Below are 5,433 nucleotides of genomic sequence, written 5' to 3' on the forward strand. Positions count from 1 at the left end.
GACATGTCTTGTCGAAGCAGAGAACGTGTCCCCCTTATTACGGGATTCTCATCAAGACGGACGTGGGTAACCCACTCGTGGCCGTTGGTATGACTCCTCGATTTTAGGAGAGTCTAAAACGGCCGCGAGGAGGACGCTTGACATTCACCCTCTTTATAAAGAGGCCAAGACCTGTCCTTTTTTTCCTCCCGCGCTCAATCGAATCCTTCCCCCACCTTGAGTTCCAACACCCCAGGCTTAGGTCAGGCGCTTCGGACCTTCAACCATGTCCGGATCCAACCTCCAAGGTTGGTGGATGCCTTCCTCTGTCATAGAGGAGGACATCAAGAAGCTGAGAGAGGCCAGATGTCTGACCGCCGAAATTTCGCACAGGCTGCCTGCCCGAGGGCAGGTCATCCCCACTCCAGAACCCAACGAGAGTGTTGTGTTCATCTCTCACTTCCCCCGAGGACTAGGCCTCGCTCTGGATCCCTTTGTTAGGGGGCTCATGTTCTATTATGTGCTGGATTTCCATGATCTGGCCCCGGATTCCCTCCTTCACATCTCGTCGTTCATCGTCATATGTGAGGCCTTCCTTCGCATTACCCCTCACTTTCGGCCTGTGGCTCAAGACCTTCAATGTGAAGCCGGAGATGATCGAGGGGCGGCACACAGAGTGCGGAGGTGTCGTAATAAGCAAAAATGCTGATGCTCCATGGCCAAAGGGTTCCTTCCCAGAGGTGTTCAGTTTGTGGCAGCGGGAGTGGTTTTATATCACAGCTCCCCGGAGTGCCAACTAGGTAGCCGCCCCTGCCTTTCGCTTGGGCCCCCCACCACAACTGACGTCATGGATCAGCGAGGGGCTAAACTGGGGTCCAGTAAAGGATGTGTTGATATTGCAGAGTCGCATCCGAGATCTCATCGAGAGAGACGTCAACCTGGTCACGGTGATACAGGTCATGCTAGTTCGCCAGGTCCAGCCTTGCAAACATAGACCTCTCCGTTTGTGGGAGTTCAACCTGGGGGGACCGCGAATCATTCAGCACTTCCTCGGCATGACGCTCGAGGAGATGTACAAGTTGTTCTTCGGACCACAAATAAAGTGTCCGGACACCACCGAGGATGCGGGTCTGAGCTGTAATCGCCCGGATACCCAAGTAAGTAATCCCATGGCCGAACACACTGTTTCTCTTATTTATCATAACATCATTCTGAAAAGTCGCTCTTTGACCAGGACTGGATAACAAAGGCAAAGATGATCTGGTGTCCGGCCCCCCTTCCCGAGGGCTTGGCCAATCCAGTACTAGACAGAATGCTGGAGCCGGCGCCTTATCAGGTGCCCTCGAAGGAAGATAAAGGGGGGAATAAAGAGGCCGAAAGCGAGCCTCACTCACTACTCGTCCCAACCGGGGGAATGAGCGCCTCCGCGAAGGAGGATAACCAGGGAGAAGAATCTGACATTCCCTCTCCCCGAGGAAGGAAGAGGACCACCTCTGAAGACCCGGAAACAGAGGTTTCCAAACGGGGGAAGAGATCCTCGCCAGAGGGTCCTACCTCGGGGGGTACCCTTGCCGCATAGTGTCCGCAAGGGAATCAGCCCTCTACCGAGCTGTAAGTAATCGAAAAGTACTTAGTGGTGAAAATATCCTACCTTACTTCTGAAGACAATGACCAAAGCTTATATCTTGTAGTTCGGATCGTAGCCCTTCTCGACAGAGTTTATCTTTGGGGGATCTTCTTTCGAAGATGATGGAGAGCGAAACACCTCCCCCTGCTACCCCGCCTCATGAGGCGGGCGACCCTGAAGTGTCGTCGCGGAGGGTTTCTCCTGATCCGCCAAGGCCAGGGAGTAATCCCTTGGCCACCCGAAGTCCTCAATATTCGGCTCCTAAAGAGAGCAACAGAAATAGTCCGGAACCGTACAGTGTGCAGTCTAACGCACTGAAGGATCTTCTGGAGCAAGCGGCCATCTCAGAAGTGCATCGTACGCTAATGGGTACGGTAATTGAAAGGATTTCATCCGCTGAAAGCGGATTGCATGAAAGCTTTTATGAGTCTGCTGAAAGGTTTTGAGGTACGTGAAATAGTGTATGTTTTTAACAGTACTGCACATGTTAGGTGTGCCCTATGTAGATAGTAGCCCCTGAGACTCTGGTTGTCGCTGAAAACGGTGGCAAACAGAGGATCATAGTCCCAGGTAATAACCAGACCACCTTTATGTGCAGGTGGTTGAAGCTCCGGTGGCTAGCCAGACTAATGGGTTTGCCGAACTAAAGCGGCAACTTGATGCGGTAGATGCCGACATCGTGCTTGTCAACAAGCGGCTTGACGAGGCACATGGTAAGTGATTTCTCCGATGATCAACGCATAGTAAGAGGAGCATGATGCTAGTATCTTTAATATGTTGTGACTGCAGATGGAGCTGCCACCATGGAGACCCTTTGGGCAGAGCTTGCCCGAGCCAAGGAACAAGCAAGGAATAGCGATGCGGCCGCTCTAAAGGTGGTCGAAGAGCTGAGGGCCGAACAGTCCGCGCATCGCTAGAGCAAGGAAAGGATAGCCAAGATGGCCATTGAGTTGAAAGATGCCGCTGACCGTTACCAGCTTCTTGAAAAAGAAATCCGAGCGAGGGCGACGGACCTGGAGAAGGCCATGGTAGCAGCCAAGGAAGCCCGCTCTAAAATAAGAGCCATGAAGGAGGAGCTGCATCAAGCTGCGGATATCGTGGCTGGGAACCCCTTCTTGTTGCGGACTAAGTTCGGAGGTCCGAAGTATGCTCCTCTTGATCAACTATGGTGTTCTGCGGACACCTACGTGGATTTGGCGGCAAGTGCTGCTGATGCAGTTGAGTACTTCAAGGATCAAAAAGATCGCGAAGTGGAAAAGCTGTTCTGGTCACAGTTCCATGTTCCAGTGCATCCGTTGCTGTTGAATGAGCGAATGGCCGAGTGGGCCGAGCTCCATAGGTTGTCTGGACTCGCCATGAGGTCCGTGGTGGATCATCTGTGGCCGAGAGGGCCAAGGCCAAATAGTTACTTTAGTTTAGTGCAACAATTCCTTGGTGTTGTGCCGCACATAGATGCTATGAAGAGGTCGGCATGCATAGAGGGTGCGCGGATGGCCTTTGCCCGTGTCAAGACATACTAGGCAGAGATGGAGGCCACCAATGTTGCAACACAGGGTTCGGCCGTGAGCCAAGTGGCTACCGAGCACTACTTTGAAGAATTTCTTGAAGGCGCTCGTTCAATAGAGGCTCAGTGCTCGAAGAATATTATGTTCTAGTGACATGTACTCCCATTGTAAGAACAATGTTTTATTGAGTTATCAAGGCTGTGTTTATACTTTTTCCTGAAAGTGTTATGATGCCTCATGTGCGGCCGTTTATGTATATATGTATATAACCTGAAAGTTTGCAGTCGTCGGCTTTCGCCCCCATGCATATAATGCGGGGGTGTTCGCAAAAAACGCGTATTCACACTTGATCCAACGTCTTGGTCCATTAAGGAGGTGGTAGCCTAGCGAACGAGGCAATCGGACTATATTGCTTTAACACTTTCACTTAGTCATAGGAGTTTGACGGTGGGGCTACTATATAGCACCTGGTACTTCTGCGCTCATCCGAATACGGGGCGCGTATGTACATGACCGAGAAATGGCCCTTCGTTAATGCGGTGGAATCCCGAAGATTCCGCTGAGTCATCGAGTGGTTGACCAGTCTCGCACTATATTATGACAGTCAGTTTTCGGCTTTCTCTACTGAGGTGCTCATCTGGAAGAACCAAGGCACAATCGCAGTAGTTCTCCCAGTGCTACCTTAGTCGATATAGTGGAACGTAAGGTACCAAAACATGGGAGCCGGGCAAACCCAACATTTGACCAAAGACATGCTTCGGAGCTGATGCATATAAGACCAAACTCGCGACGCCGAACACTCCCTAAGGTATTCGGTCTTTATAACATATGCCGGGCTGAGCAATGCCCTTAATAATAAACCTCGGGTGTCCAGGTATGTGCAATATCCTGACGTGGCCACATGCCAATACGTCGGCATCCTTCTCGGTTGTATTGAGTATCCGGAGGATGTGAACAACAAGAGACAGTAAAAAAGGTTTACGCAGGGTCTTATTCTAAAAAGAAACCTTTGAGCGGGTCCCTGCTGCACGTCTGTGCCTGTGTCTCCGTTGTGCCGTGTCCTGGACGTGTGTAGCATGATTGTCATTTGTAAAAGAGAAGAACTTAGGTGAAAGTTTCCGTGCCAGAAAATTGGTTATTATCAATAAACCATTAAAATTCAAGATAAGCTAAGTTGAGCCGGACTAGCCCTGATTACACGCAGGAAGCCCCTGGTACCGTCTAGGAGGGTTTGATCATCAAACCAATCTCATGTATATGTAATGGTGCACCGGACTCGTCTAACCGTGTCCGTGGTCTTGACTACCTGTCATTTTTTCTAGTTGGTGAGGCCGTCTAGTGCTCGGCGGCTAAAGTCGCCGCACATTCTTCCGCATGTAGAGAACGCTCAGTGTTTCCGCTAACTATGATGGTGCCACGTGGACCGGGCATCTTAAGCTTGAGAGAAGCGTAATGCGGTATTGCATTAAAACGAGCGAAAGCCGCTCTTCCGAGTAATGCCTGATAGCCGCTTCGGAATGGAGCGATGTAGAAGGTTAACCTTTCGCTTCGGAAGTTTTCGGAAGAATACAACCTCTAGTAATAGAGAGCTCGTGCAGCGGGCCTCTAGGCCTGGTATTACTCCCTTGAAGGTAGTAGTACGGTGGCTTATTTTTGTCGGGTTTATCCCCATTTTGCGGACTATGTCCTGATATATCAGATTTAGACCACTTGTAACATCCCAAATTTTCAATTTGGAATGTTATACATTAGATCATCTATGCATATCATATTTTATTTTGCATGTTGGTTGATCCTAGAAATTATACGCAACTCAATGACCCACGGAGAGAGTTGGGGATTTCGTTATTTTCATATTTGAGTTTTCTCAAATTTTGAGAATAGGATCATTTGATTTTATTTATTTTATCATCAATTATTTCTATTACAAAAATATGAGAGAGGGAATAAAATGACTTTCCCAAAATAAAGAAATATTGAGGATTTAATAATAAAATCAAATAAGATTTTATTTCGGAGTTTTTCGGTGTTTTATTTGAATTTAGGAAAAATGTGCATTTTTCAAAATTGCATTTAGGTCCCAAATAAATGTTCACCTTGTGCGGCTTGATTTTAGAAGCCCGTGAAAATTTATTTCGGAAATTTTGGTGTCCGTTTAGTATTTCTTTTTATTTTTCTTCCGAGCGAAATAATTAAAAAAAGTGAACCGACATAACCGGGCCGTGTCCGTCCGTGACTCTGGCCCGGCAGGCTTTAAAAGCCGGCCCAGCCCCCCGGGAGAAACCCTAGCCGCCCGCCCCAGCCGCCGCTCTGGCCCCGCGC

The sequence above is a fragment of the Triticum dicoccoides genome, chromosome 5A (assembly GCF_002162155.2).
Source record: "Triticum dicoccoides isolate Atlit2015 ecotype Zavitan chromosome 5A, WEW_v2.0, whole genome shotgun sequence".
In the NCBI taxonomy this organism is placed as follows: domain Eukaryota; kingdom Viridiplantae; phylum Streptophyta; class Magnoliopsida; order Poales; family Poaceae; genus Triticum; species Triticum dicoccoides.